General features: G+C 46.8%; 1 long non-coding RNA gene across 1 annotated transcript in view; it reads right to left on the bottom strand.

Annotated features, from left to right (window-relative positions):
* The window catches only part of LOC137534075 (uncharacterized), a 97,847-nt gene that overhangs the window by 10,544 nt on the left and 71,655 nt on the right, over window positions 1-15,648 (bottom strand). The gene's annotated exons all lie outside the window — the stretch shown is intronic.

Below are 15,648 nucleotides of genomic sequence, written 5' to 3'. Positions count from 1 at the left end.
GTGGTGTGAAAAATATTTCTTAACAGACGTAAAATTTTGACTGCAATTCTGCTTTATGGGAAACACTGCAAATGTTTTCAGCACTTGATTTCCCACATCCGGGTGTGTGTGGGGGGTGGGGAGGGGGCAGAGCTATGGAGGGCCCCAACTGCTAACCTTCCCATCCTCTGATAGAGGGGACCATACTTCAGATCAGGAGTTTTTGTGGCTAGTGGTAAACAAAGTTCATAAACGCTATGAAAGCCCCATTTGGCCTTTACCAGCCGGTGCAGGATCTGGTCAGCCACACCAATCCATTATAGCAAACAAGAAGAATCCGGAAAACCAGGCGAGGTAGGTGAAAAAAGCTGGTATTTTTATTCAAGATTCCACATGAAAGAGGACAATAAAACCACAGGATCAGCTAATGCGTATCAGGCCTACAATCTGCCCTTAATCATAGTCACTGTGATTAAGGGCAGATGGTAGGCCCGATGCGCGTTACTTATCCTGTGTTTTTATTGTCCTCTTTCATGTGGAGTCTTCAATAAAAATACCAGCTTTTTATGGGTTATGGGGATCATGATAGCCACACTTGTTATATGACCCTTGTGAGATGGCCCCCAGGCTGTGAATAGTGTTGGGCGAACACCTGGATGTTCGGGTTCGGGCCGAACAGGCCGAACATGGGCCAGATGTTCGGCATGTTCGGCCCGAACGCCGAACTCAATGGGAGTCAATGGGACCCCCGAACATGCCCATTTTGGGGGCCCTATGGGGTTGCAGGCATAAGGGGGGAGCATGCCCCGGTCGCGGGGGGGGGTCGGAAATTCCCCCCACCCCCTCCGCTAGCGCTCCCCCCTCCGCCCGCTTCCCCATAAAAAAAGTTTAAAGCAAGTGCAATAGTACCTGGGCTGGTGGCACTGGCTGGCAGTGGAGTGAGGAGGAGGAGGAGTCCGAGTAGCAGAGTGACGTTGAGGCCGGGCAGCGGGCGGTTCAGCGCTAGTACCCTTGTGGTACTTCCGCCCTTTCTCTGACCTCACGTCCTCTGCGTGATGACGCATACGAGGACGTGAGGTCAGAGAAAGGGCGGAAGTACCACAAGGGTACTAGCGCTGAACCGCCCGCTGCCCGGCCTCAACGTCACTCTGCTACTCGGACTCCTCCTCCTCCTCACTCCACTGCCAGCCAGTGCCACCAGGTACTATTGAACTTGCTTTAAACTTTTTGTATGGGGAAGCGGGCAGAGGGGGGAGCGCTAGCGGAGGGGGTGGGGGGAATGTCCGACCCCCCCCGCGATCGGGGCATGCTCCCCCCTTATGCCTGCGACCCCATGGGGGGCAGTATTCGGCCGAACAGGGCCCTGTTCGGCCGAACAGGGGCCCTGTTCGGCCATGCATTCAGCAGTTCGGCGAACCCCGAACAGTTTGGCCGAACACCACCAGGTGTTCGGCCGAACTCGAACATCACCCGAACAGGGTGATGTTCTGCAGAACCCGAACAGTGGCGAACACTGTTCGCCCAACACTAGCTGTGAAGGGCACCAAGGGGAGGCAAGGAAAGGGGTGTGAGCATTGGGGAGGCCCCATAAATTGTAGTTACACCACTGCCCACAACCCCTTATTTGACAAGATTATTATGCGGTTAGTGCAATATTGGTTATTTTTACTAAGTCCTGTTTCAGCTGAACTGTACACTTGTTTTTCAGTGAGGTCTTCAATCTATTGGCCAACCGGTGAGCTCAGGCAGCCGGCTTGAAATGTGGTTCTACCTTTAAAAAAAATGTTCCCACGCCAAGGACAGCGGGAGCCGGCAGCTATGCGTCCCACATGACGAATTCTCTGCTATCTTAATTGAAGATCGCAAGATAAGAGGATACTGTATTCGTTGAATTATTCCCCGAGGATATTGACATGGGAACATTTTTTTAGAGGTACGGGTAAGTATTTCTGGTTCATTAAGAACATTAAAGGACTTTTTTCTTGGTTGTGTTTTTATTTAATTTAACCCTTTGTGGAAATGCGTAAGGGGTACTTTGTACCCCTATACTCATTTCTACATTTCTCATTTCTATACTTCTTAAAGGGGACTCCTAGATGCTACCATGAACCCCCTCCCACAGGGAGTCATCGCCGCACCTCCTCCTGGGGCACCGGAGGTGGGGAAGAGCCCCTTGTCCATGGATTAAACAAGGGGCTCCAGGAGGGGGAGGGGGAGGCTTGGCCGCCCCTCCCCCCCCCGGAGCCCCTCCATACCATGGACCATATGGGCTGGTATAGCTCAGGGTGCAAAGCCCCAGTCGGCCGGGGCTCCGCATTCTGGCTATCCCAGCCTGCATGGGGGACAAGGGAGAGGGACCCCAAGTCATTTTTTTCAGATTTCCCACACGCAGAACATTTCCCAAAAATGAAAATGTTATTTTTTTTTAAATATTGTTTCCCACTATCTTTTTAACATATCCTGCAAATTTGGTGTTGCTAGGATGTGAGGGGCCTTTGCTATTAACTGCTAAAGTCGGTGGGAAGGATTTCCCACGATCTGTCATTGACCGGCATTCAAATGTATCATTTTTTTCTTTGAAGTTTTAAAATCGATTTTCTCAAAATGTATAAGGTCTTTTTGAATTTTTTTTTCTCCCCTTGCTCCGACCTTGCTTCTTAACATAACCTGCAAATTTGGTGATTCTGGCATTTAAGGGTGCTTTACTATTAACCCTTAAAGTCGGCGGGTTTTGGCTGTTAATAATGGGTAATCACACCGTGATCACGAATCACAACACCCGTGACCATGGCCGAATTCGAGTGTAAAATCCGGATACAATCGAATTCGTGATCGGTATCGATCTTCGAATTCGAATCCGGATTCATGAAAAACAACCCGTGAGTACGGGTAATCCGTGATCACGAGGTCCTGAAGAGCAACGCTGGTAGAGAGGGGGTGGGTGGCAGAGTTGAGCTTGGTGAGAGCAGGAAAGGGGTGATGGGTGGGCCTTGGTGGGAGAAGGGAGAGGGTGGCGGGGTGGCATGTGGCTTGATGGGGGAAGGGAGGGGGTGGGAGGGTGGAGTGTGGGTTGGTGGGAATTAGTAAGGGGGTGGGGCTTGGTGGGACAAAGGAGGAGTTGAGGTCATCACAACCATACCAGATAAACTAGAAATAGATAAACAAGAAGAACGCAGACAAGTCTCAACTCACATGCACAATAATTCCTTGCCTACCTGTAGAAATCAAGCTGCCTTCCAGCTGATAGCAAAACACAGCCTTGGATTTGACGTACGGAGTTGTCCCTCTCCTTTATGTACCGACTGCCTCAGAAAAACAACCACAAATAACATTTGTAAAGCGCCTTTCTCCTGTAGGACTCAAAGCGCATAAGCATGGCTCAGACCAATTATTGGTTGATTGGTAAATTGTGGTACAGAGGAAGAAATCTATAAGTCCGGAAAAGCCAGGCTAAACAGGTGGCTTTTCAGTCTGGATTTGAATAACTCCAGGGATGAGGCTGTCTGTACTAGGTGTGGTAGGGAGTTCTAAAGTGTAGGGGTAGCATGACAGAAAGTTCTGTCTCCAGAGGTTTTGAGGTGCACTCTCGGAGTGACCAAGTTTATAGAACTTGCTGATCTGAGGTTGTGAGAGGTGTGGTGCAGCTTCAGCAAGTCCTTCATGTATCCAGGGCCCAGATTGTGCAGGGATTTGAATGTCAGCAGTCTAATCTTGAAGAGTATTCTCCATTCTACTGGTAGCCAGTGCAGTGAGCGAAGGATTGGTGTAATCAAGGCCGGCCCGCTTATGAGGCGGGTGAAACATTTGCCTCAGGCGGCACTTCTGGGGGGGGGGGGGGGGCACCCGCCTGTTAGGGGATGCGGGGGGCCGGCCGCCGAGCTGGATAGGTAGCGGGTAAGAAAGGGGGTATTGGGCCTAGCGGCGGGCAGAAAGTGACGACAGTGGAACGCACGCTGGAACACGGAAGAGGTAAGTGATCCCTACCCATTGCCTCTTACTAGTAGCGGCTGCTACTTAACTTTTTAAAGCTGGAGGGGGAGCGCAGATCAGGGGACCCAGGCGAGGGAGGGGGGGTCCGACCCCCCCCCTCCCTGCCGCTTTGCCCAATACCCCCTTCCTGCCTGCTACCCCCTCCAGCTCGGCTGCCCCCCACCCACGGCTTGAGAATGGAGGGAGGGGCAGGCAATTTTTGTAAGTTTTCCTCAGGCGGCAAAAAGTCTAGGGCCAGCCCTGGGTGTAATGTGACAGTGGTGAGGCTGGTTTGTAAGCAATCTGGCAGCAGCATTCTGCACTAATTGCAGGTGGAGCAGGTCCTTTTTGGGAAGGCCAGCATAAAGGGCATTGCAGTAGTCCAGCCGTGCTGTGAAGAAGGCGTGAACTAAGGTTAGAAGATCGTCTGGGGGAATCGGATGTTTAATTTTTGCAATGTTCTTCAGATGAAAGTAGGAAGATTTGACTACGGCTGAAATTTGGCTTCTGAAACCAGAAGAGTGAAGACATTTCATGCTGACTCCAAGAATGACAACCAGACCTGTTCACCGGCTCAGAACATACCCGCGCCGTACTACAGTCATTGTAAGGATGTGATAAATTGCATGGGAAGCACCCAATCCATTATCTAATATCAGTGCAATTTCTCCTCATTATAATCTCATGTAGTGAAGCAGTCCTCAGCCTAAAGGAGGTCTCAGGGGACAACATAAAATTGATTAATAAATATGTGAGGAAAAGGCTGTTTACTTGCATCTGTTTGTTGTTACAGGGTGAAGTGTTTCTTCAAAATGGAATGAAAAATTAATGCATTTATACACATGGCACCACTGGGGCTTCCAACACTTTCCATACTCAGGGCTACAGAGCCATGTGATTTATCTTCCGCTATCTGGCAAGAGACATACAAGAGCACCTTATATTGAGCTTTACAGACTCTTCTTAGCAATATATTCTACTTCTTATTCTCTTAGAATGTAAGCTCCCATGAGCAAGGCTCTCTTCCACTGATAGTGCTTTCTGGTATTACATTTTATACAGTATATGCATTAAAGAGTGGCTCAAATGCAAAACTGAAATTTGTCCTAATCAGTAGCCAATACTGCCCTTTCCCACAAGAAATCTTTACCCTTCCTCCAGGGCAGTTTATAGGCTAAATTACACCCAGGGCAAGGCTGTAAAAATTGCATCCCCTTCCCACCCAAGTCGGCTAGAGCAGTGGTTCCCAACCTTTTCCGGCCCGGGGAACACTTTCTGACCAAATTTTTCTCCGGGGAACGTCGGGGGGGGGGGGGGGGGGGGGGGGTTGGGGGGAGCGCGGAAGTTTGCGTGACCTATTGGACAGTGCCGTGCGCAGCAGGCTATGGGGGGGGGGGGGGCTGGGGTGCGGCGGCATAGCTAGCATAGTTGCCCCAGTATAGGGAGTTTAGTTACCCCAGTATGGCTAGTATAGTTACCCCAGTATAGTGCCCCAGTATAGCTAGTATAGTGCCCCAGTATAGCTAGTATAGTGCCCAGTATAGCTAGTATAGTCCCAGTATGGATAGGTAGTGCCCCAGTATAGTGCCCAGTATGGGTAGGTAGTGCCCCAGTATAGCCAGTAAAGTGCCCAGTATAGCTAGTATAGTGCCCTGTATAGGTAGGTAGTGCCCAGTATAGCTAGTATAGTGCCCAGTATAGCTAGTATAGTGCCCAATATAGCTTACTAGTATGGGTAGGTGTGCCCCTCCCCCCTCCGCGGCCACCACTCCTGTTACCTTATCATGAGCGGGCGGCCGCTTGTCCGATTGTACCGCTTCCTGGTCATCCCAGCAGCCGCCGAGCGTGCTGCTGTAATAGGAGATGCCACAGAGGAGAGTGGCTACTATGGGGGAATCTAATCGGACAAGCGGCCGCCCGCTCATGATAAGGTGACAGGAGCGGCGGCCGCGGGGAGGGGAGGAGCGAGAGGCCAGACCTGTACAGCACACCAGGCAACATCCCGCGGCACACTAGTGTGCCGCAGAACAGCGGTTGAAAAACGCTGGGCTGGAGAACCTTTACTCTTTAGGGACAGTCACACAGCCACAGGTCACAAGTAGATCTGCCTACTTACTAGTGACCAGCCGCTCATCCAGGAGGAAGCAGGGACCAGGTATACACACAGGCGAAGAGAGCCTGGAAAGCCAACTCCTCCATGGGCCCCGCGCACTGACAGCCTGCAGTACCGCTACAGGACATCAGGTGTCATCACACGGTGGTGACGTGATGATGACTTGACGTCTGACGCAGGCAGCCCAGGAGGAGTCAAGAAAGGTGATCGAGCCGGTAATTTTCTTTCTTCTTCTATTGCTCTTCCATTCTTCTTCTATTCATGGCTGCACTGCGCATCACCAGCTCCCTAGCAGTTATGTCCTAGTGAAGGATGCGGCGGACTCAGATGATTCCTCAGAGATTTCATGCCGAAATTGATCGGGAATTGGCCTGCGGTGTATGGGCAGCCAACAAATCTCTCTCTAATCAGATTAAATTAAGAGAGAGATTTGTCTCTTGGTCAAATCTGCCCTTCTCCCACCCTATGCAGAACCCATCACTCCCACCCACCCTAGCCAGAACCTAGAATTTAGCACCTAGAGGCTCTCTCTCCCACCCACACCAGCCAGCTCCTAGATGCTATGGTACCAATCCTACGTAGAACTGGGGGGAGGGGGGGGAGGGTGTTACCTATTACTGGTAAATAAAGGGCTTCTGGGACTACTTAACCCCCCTGGCGGTAAGCCCGACACAGTGTCGGGCTAGCCACCGCAGGGGATCGCATGGCCCCGGGAGGATTTTTTAAAAATAAAATGTGTTTTATATTCTTCAGCTAGCACTTGGCTAGCTAACTATGCCCCCCAAGTGCCTCCGATCTCCACCGATTGCCCCCGATCGCCGCCACAGAACATACCCCCAGGGATCCCGCGATGGTGCAGCCTTCCAATCAGCTCCAGGCTTCGCTATGGGGAGGATCGGGACTGCGCATCGATGACGTCATGTCTGATAGTCGCCATAGCGACGAGTGAAGCTAATTGGGAAGTTGCGGCTCTTGCGGGATCGCGGACGGGTAAATATTACCGGCGGCGATCAGGGGGGTCAGACCGGTGCCAGGGGACTTGCCGAAAATAGTTAGCTAGCCTATTGCTAGCTAACTAATGCAAAACATTTTTTATTTAAAAAAATCCCTCCCGCGTACGCAACCACTGCATCTACGTACCGCCAGGGAGGTTAAAGGACACTCGAGGTGAAAAATAAACAAATAAACAATTGCATCCATCCTCTTCCTCCTTAGAATGACTTTTTAAGATATTCCACAGTTTTATTTTACATTTAAATCTACTGTACTTTTTAAGTTTTTTTTAACTGTTTTATTGTTTTTGCTCAATGACACATTCATTGAAGTATGCCAGCCAGAGCTAAAAACTATGACATATTGAGCCTTTTTATCTCATTCCTGCTCTCAGAAGCCATTTTCTGCTAGGAAAGTGTTTTATAGTTGTAATTTCTTATCAGTGAGGATAACACTGTAGTCTGACCCAGTCCTGACTGCCACTTACATACTTGATGTTTAACTCTTTCAGGCAGAGAAAGAAAAAAAAGGAACACAGCTTTGTTATTTGTGTGCTAGGCACTGTACATACACATGTCTGTCTCATCGTGTCACATGTCACCTCTGGTATCCTTTAACTACTTAATACTGCTAATTGGGAGACAACTTTGGCTACCTAATAGCTAGGGGTACATATGGCTACCTAATATTGATTTATAAGGACTACATAATTCTGTTATCTGGAGAACCTGGCTACTTAAATTATGTATACAGTTCACACCAGGCTATTTGATTTGTTTATTGTGAGGTACCTGCCTACTTACTACTTTTACCTGGATGATTGTAACAGCTTAATATTTTTATTGGGAGACATGTGAGATGTGACTACTTGATGAATTATCTTGAGATATGTGACTAATTGATTCTGGAGGCATTTATCACATGCCCCCTAGTGGCCGGACTGCTCACTGCCTTCCAATCTATTTCAGCCCACAGACTGTCCAACCTTGTGGATGCAATCAATGCGCTACAATTGCTGGAATTGGGCAGCAGACAGGCTAAAAGGGAGCGTATGAGTGTCAGAAACACTTAACTACACACTATTTCAGGTTACCAGGCTGCCACCACTTTCATTTACCGGCTAAGAGAAACCGTCTGACTATTCTAAACCTACGAATAAAAGTTGACAACTCTGTTCTGGCTTAAACAATACAATACTTCAGGGTGGCGAATCTTCAGAAGGGCTATGGTTCTTTCTGCATGGTTGAAAGCAGGTTTGTAGCTGAGAAAATGATTTTAAAGTATTTTATTATGAATGCAGTATAAATAATTAATACAGAAATGTATTAAAAGTAACAATTATAGAGATAATAGCCCAGATAAAATAAAGGGTAAAAATATAGAAATGGATACTTAAAGTTTTGGAAGAAATATGTCCTTTGTGGAAGATCCAAGCAAACATGGAGGGGTCCATTGTTCCAGAATAAAAGTCCTTTGTTACATGATAAAAATGGGTCCCAGCTAGAGTTGAGCTGAAATTTTCGTAATTTTGCATTACTATAATTACGCATGCGAAATTTGCGATTACGATGCGAAATTAGCGTAGCGAAATTGCCATTAAAATCGTAATTGAAAATACCGTAAGCGTAATTTTCAACGCGAAATTTCGCGTTTCGTTCATGCCGTAATTTCGCATTAAACGCTACCGTAATTTCGCGTTAAACCGTAACGCTCCGTATAATATAAAAAAGCCGCCGACTTTAAGGGTTAATAGCAAAGCCCCCTTAAATGCTAAGAGCCTCAAATTTGGAGAATATATTAAGGAGATCAGGAGGAATAAGAGGAAAATTTTTTTTTTCAAAAAGACCTTATAGTTTTTGAGAAAATCGATGTTAAAGTTTCAAAGTAAAAATGTATACATTTAAAAACCCGCCGACTTTAACGGTTAATAGCAAAGCCTGCTTAAAGTTTAGGAACACCAAATTCCTAGGGTATATTAAGGGGATCAGTGGGAATAAGAGGAAAAATTTTTTTTTCAAAAACACCTTATAGTTTTTGAGAAAATCGATTTTTAAGTTTCAAGGGCAAAAATGTCTTTTAAATGCGGAAAATGTCAGTTTTTTTTGCACAGGTAACAATAGTGTATTATTTTCATAGATTCCCCCAAGTGGGAAGAGTTTTACTTACTTCGTTCTGAGTGTGGGAAATATAAAAAAAAAACGACGTGGGGTCCCCCCTCCCAGACCTCTTTAACCCCTTGTCCCCCATGCAGGCTGGGATAGCCAGAATGCGGAGCACCGGCCGCGTGGGGCTCCGCACCCTGACTATACCAGCCCGCATGGTCCATGGATTGGGGGGTCTCGGAAGGGGAGGGGCAGCCAAGCTTTCCCCTCCCCCTCCGAGCCCTTGTCCAATCCAAGGACAAGGGGCTCTTCTCCACCTCCGATGGGCGGTGGAGGTGGAGGCCGCGATTTCCTGGGTGGGGGGTTCATGGTGGAATCTGGGAGTCCCCTTTAAAAAGGGGTCCCCCAGATGCCCACCCCCCTCCCAGGAGAAATGAGTATAGAGGTACTTGTAGTACCCCTTACCCATTTCCTTTAAGAGTTAAAAGTAAATAAACACACAAACACATAAAAAAGTATTTTAATTGAACAAAAAACATAACCACGAAAAAAGTCCTTTAATATTCTTAATTAACCATTAATACTTACCTGTCCCTTTAAATAAATGATCCCACGCAATATCCTCGGAAATGTTCTATCAGTTACAATGTAACAAAGTTATTACAATATAACAACTTTGTTACATTGTAACTACGCCGCACCCGACGTCACTCACCGCCGCCGCCGCCGCTGCGTCTGCGCTGCAGGACCCGACAGAGCTCTGAGCTATAGCTCAGAGCTCTGGAAAGCATCTTTGTATTTGGGCTCCAAGGAGCCCCATTGGTCCTTAGCAGACCAATGGGGTTCCTTCTGATTTGAAGGAACCCCATTGGTCTGCTAAGGACCAATGGGGCTCCTTGGAGCCCAAATACAAAGATGCTTCTCAGAGCTCTGAGCTATATAGCTCAGAGCTCTGTCGGGTCCGTGCAGGACGCTAAGTCCCCGCCGGCTCCGCTGCCCTCCCCGCCTCTCCCACATGTCACCCACATGTCACCCACATGTGGGTGACATGTGGGTGACAGATGTGGGCGGGGTGGACAGCGGGAGCTGCGGGGACTTAGCGTCCTGCACGGACGCGTATGCGGCGGCTGAGCGGCGAGTGGCGTCGGGTGCGGCGTAGTTACAATGTAACAAAGTTGTTACATAATAACTTTGTTACATTGTAACTGATAGAACATTTCCGAGGATATTGCGTGGGATCATTTATTTAAAGGGACAGGTAAGTATTAATGGTTAATTAAGAATATTAAAGGACTTTTTTCGTCTTTATGTTTTTTGTTCAATTAAAATACTTTTTCTATGTGTTTGTGTGTTTATTTACTTTTAACTCTTAAAGGAAATGGGTAAGGGGTACTACAAGTACCTCTATACTCATTTCTCCTGGGAGGGGGGTGGGCATCTGGGGGACCCCTTTTTAAAGGGGACTCCCAGATTCCACCATGAACCCCCCACCCAGGAAATCGCGGCCTCCACCTCCACCGCCCATCGGAGGTGGAGAAGAGCCCCTTGTCCTTGGATTGGACAAGGGCTCGGAGGGGGAGGGGAAAGCTTGGCTGCCCCTCCCCTTCCGAGACCCCCCAATCCATGGACCATGCGGGCTGGTATAGTCAGGGTGCGGAGCCCCACGCGGCCGGTGCTCCGCATTCTGGCTATCCCAGCCTGCATGGGGGACAAGGGGTTAAAGAGGTCTGGGAGGGGGGACCCCACGTCGTTTTTTTTTTATATTTCCCACACTCAGAACGAAGTAAGTAAAACTCTTCCCACTTGGGGGAATCTATGAAAATAATACACTATTGTTACCTGTGCAAAAAAAACTGACATTTTCCGCATTTAAAAGACATTTTTGCCCTTGAAACTTAAAAATCGATTTTCTCAAAAACTATAAGGTGTTTTTGAAAAAAAATTTTTTCCTCTTATTCCCACTGATCCCCTTAATATACCCTGGGAATTTGGTGTTCCTAAACTTTAAGCAGGCTTTGCTATTAACCGTTAAAGTCGGCGGGTTTTTAAATGTTTACATTTTTCCTTTGAAACTTTAACATCGATTTTCTCAAAAACTATAAGGTCTTTTTGAAAAAAAAAAATTTCCTCTTATTCCTCCTGATCTCCTTAATATATTCTCCAAATTTGAGGCTCTTAGCATTTAAGGGGGCTTTGCTATTAACCCTTAAAGTCGGCGGCTTTTTTATATTATACGGAGCGTTACGGTTTAACGCGAAATTACGGTAGCGTTTAATGCGAAATTACGGCATGATACGACTGTAATGCGAAAATTACGCGAAAATTACGCTTACGCGAAATTTCGCGAAATCCTTCTTCATTACGATTATGTACTTACGGCCATAATCGTAATTACACTAATTACGCGAAATTTCGCAAAATCGTAATTAGGTCATTACGCTCATCTCTAGTCCCAGCCACCTTGTTCTGTGGCTGGCTCTGATCAGGTGATGTTGCACAAGAGAGGAGAGGACTGAGGTTGAATTTCAGCCTGTTCCTTATGAATGATCCAACGTTTAGGGTCCGTTTCCACTGTCACGGAAACGGCCGCGAATCCGCAGAGTTTCCCCGCAGGCAAATCGCGTGGGGAAACTCTGCCATTGGGGATAACGGCGCCGCCGAGCAGTAGCGATTCGTCCGGAACCCCCTACAGAATTCGCGGCGGAAGCTGCGATTCCCATAGCCGTGCATGGCACGGCTCATGGGATTCGCCTGCGATCCCGCCCACCCGCACTAGTGGAAACGAGCCCTTAGGGTGGGACCCAGAGGCAGCCCCTGGGCTGGAGTTTGGGCATGCTTTTATTTTTGGCTGGAAGCTTAAAGAACATGCGACACCTATACTAACCTAAAAAAAAAAACACATATATAAGTAGATAAATGCTACTTCTACTTACATAACAGATGTATTGTGCTATTCACGTAATGATTCCTGTCAATTTTATAAAGGAAAAGCAGAAAATCCTATTCTAGGCAGTGGCCATCTTGCCAAGCTAATGCTGACATCATATCCTCCCTGACTCTTGTTTCCCCCCCCTCCCTTCTCTTGTTTATTGTGCATTTATTAGCTGCCCTCCTCCCAGAGTCTTCAGACACTCCCACTGAGGTGTATACTAGGAACTGCACTGATTTTTTTATTTACACATCCAATCACTGAGTCACCTCAGCCTTGCTTGTAAACACAAGTGATCAGAGGGTGTATCTGATAAGCTAGGCAGGGAAATACACGGAAGAGGAGGAATATATTATAGATAAAAAGAACTCCCAGCAGTCAACTCTTTGGCACTGTTTGGCACTAGGGCCAGTGCTCCTAAAGTATGTGATAACTACAAACCATAACAGCAGAAACAGTTTTGCAAGTTTTGAATGCAGGGTTAGCATGTTTATCACTTAATACAATCAGACCAGTTGCTGTTGAAATTTGATTTTTATGGTGACAATACCGCTTTAAAGGATCCCCATTGCAAAAAAATGTTAAGATTTAAAATACATGTAAACACATACAAATAAAAAGTATGTTTCTTCCATAGCAAAATGAGCCATACATTACTTTTTTCCTATGTTGCTGTCAAAGTAGGTGGTAGAAATCTGACAGAACTGACAGGTTTTGGACTAGTCCCACTCTTCATGGGAAATTCTCAGCAAGGCCTTTATCGTTTATAAAGACACTCCCTGAAAAAAGATTTATACAAAAATGCTGGGCAGCCTCCATGCTCACTGCACACTTTTTTGGCAGTTGGACAGAGAAACTGCCATTTACTAAGTGCTTATGAAAACGAAACAAAAAACCTGAGAATACCCCATGAGGAGATGGGGTAGTCCAAAACTTGTTGGTTCTGTCAGATTTATACTCCCTACTGTAAGTGGCAACAGCATGGGAGATAAGTAAGTTATGGTCCATTTTATTCTGGAAGAAAGATACTGCTTATTTGTATATATTTACATGTATTTAATTTGTATGATGTGGTCTTTTAACCACTTGCCGACCAGGGCTTTCTGCACTGATCGGTGCTGCGTGGGCTCTCCAGCCCGCAGCACCGATCAGGAGTGAGCCAGGGCGATCAGACTACCCCCCTCTTTTCCCCACTAGGGGGATGTCCTGCTGGGGGGGTCTGACCGCTGCCGGCTGCAGTTGCTTAGCGGGGGGGGGGCTCTTCAAAGCCCCCCTCCGCAGCGTTCTCCGCCGTCTCTCCCGCTCCCTCCCTCTCCCTCCCCCTGTGAGCTGCGCAGGACGGATTTCCGTCCTGCGCATTGAAGGATAGGCTTCAGCCTATGATAATATGCAGGCGATCCCCGGCCAATCAGAGGCCGGGGATCGCCGATCTGCCTTACCGCTTTGCTGCGCAGCAGCACCGTATGATGTAAACAGCGGGGATTTCTTCCCCGCCTGTTTACATTTTGCCGGCGAGCCGGCGAGACGCCCTCCGTGAACTGACATGGAAAGGCCGCTCGATCGAGCGACCGTTTCCATGGTAACCCGCAGACGACCAGTTTACGCCAATCGGCATTAGCTGGTCGTCAAGAGGTTAAGTCCAAAATGTATTTATTATTTTATTAATTGTATTTATAAAGTGCCAACATATTAAGCAGCACTGTATATTAGTTAAGATTACAGACACTATTTAGGGGTGACATACAGCAATATGACAATAAATGAATTCATGCAAACCAGATCACACAGCACAGTATGAGTACAAGGTAATGCTTAGTCAGTCACTGGGTGGGAGCATGGAGATTAGGCCAGTCGAGTTCACTCAAGAGTTCACTCAGATCCATAGCATGGGTGTATGGTAATGGAGGTGCGTGAACAGGTAGGAGACACAAGGAGGAGGACCCTGCCCAAAGGCTTACAATCTAGAGGGAGAGGTAGGGACACGAGAGGTAGGGGACCAGAGTTTAGCTGTGGGTTTAGAGCAATTATGAGGGGTGGTAGGCCAGAGTAAAAAGGTGAGTTTTGAGGGCCTTCTTGAAGATGTTGAAGGTGGGGGAAACCCTAATGTCCAAAAGATATGACATTTTCATATCTCAGCCCACGTTCATTGCACCCAAATAATAATAGCAAATCCACAATCCCCTAAAAATATAGATCTCATTGATACTAGACATGAGTATTATATGACGGCCTGTTCCTGAGAAGTTTAATAACGTAGTTGCTGGGTATGCCAGCTGCATAAATGATATATGAGAATACTCAGCAGGTCCTGACCATTTATATAATTTTATAAATGATTAAAATGATATAAATAAATGATATCATTGTATACCTAATATAAGTTGGGCATGCACGAGTCGCCCCGGCGGCTCAATTAGTCGCCAGATCGACTTCCGCCGCTTTCCCGCGGGCGGCCGGATCAATTCCCGCTCGTCCCTGCGGGCGCTCTTTGTCTTCCGCTCGATCCCCCGCTATTGTCCACCTGCGGGGATCAAGCAGGGTATCAATGCGGCGGGTCATCGGACCTGTCAGAAATGATCAATCGAGCCATCAGCGGCTCGAATGATAAGGGTGCATCGGCCCGTGTATGCCCAGCATTAGATACAAAAGGCAAAAATCATACAATACATTCATTTTAGATATGCCCGCAATGGAGCCTGGCTGTCTAGCCTCCTGCTCAGTTGCTGTGACAGGTTTCCTCTGCCATGAAAGGAGACTATTTGCTGGCAGAGATCACACTGAACTGTGAGGTGTCAATTAAAGGGAGCTTCTATTGTTCTATGTAATTAAAGATAGACATTGTAATCCCTAGAAGAACAGTTGTATCCAGATGAATAGACATATCCAAGAGAATTGCCTTCTACTGTCCCTCAATGAGAATATAAATTGGAAATGTAAAGCCCCATTTACAAGATACAATTCTTTGTGCGATTTGATTACGATCCGATTTACGATCCGATTAAATCTGACATGTCCGATCGGGATTCGATTAGATTCAATTCGATTTGCCATTGTTTTGCAATGGCAATTGGCGAATCGAATCCTGATCAGACATGTCGGATTTAATCGGGTCGTAAATAGAATCGTAATCGAATCGCACAAAATTTTATCGTGTAGATTGGGATTAAAACAAAATCAGAAACCCAATTAATTGTGTTTCTTCGCAAATTGATTGCATTTCTTCACAAACCATTTGTAATAGCATGTGACTATTTAATTTTAAGGCACCTGGATACTTCATTCTAATATCTAGGGGACCATGGCTACTCAGTTTATGTATCTGGGGGCATTTTAACCACTTGACCAATGAGCAGTGTTTCCCCTTTAGGACCAGAGCAATGTTCACTTGTCCGCGCTCCTTCCTTTCATTTGCCAAGAACTCACTTCTAATCACAACAAAATGATCTATATTTTGTTTTGGGTTTTTTGCCACCAATTAGGCTTTCGTTGGGTAGTACATTATTATTATTTTTTATTTTATTCTAACTGCATTTTAATGTGAATAATGAGAAAAAAATAGAAAC

The sequence above is a fragment of the Hyperolius riggenbachi genome, chromosome 10 (genome assembly GCF_040937935.1).
Source record: "Hyperolius riggenbachi isolate aHypRig1 chromosome 10, aHypRig1.pri, whole genome shotgun sequence".
Lineage (NCBI taxonomy): Eukaryota > Metazoa > Chordata > Amphibia > Anura > Hyperoliidae > Hyperolius > Hyperolius riggenbachi.
The sequence above is the reverse complement of the archived record's forward strand: the minus strand, read 5'-3'. Positions and strand labels throughout refer to the sequence as shown.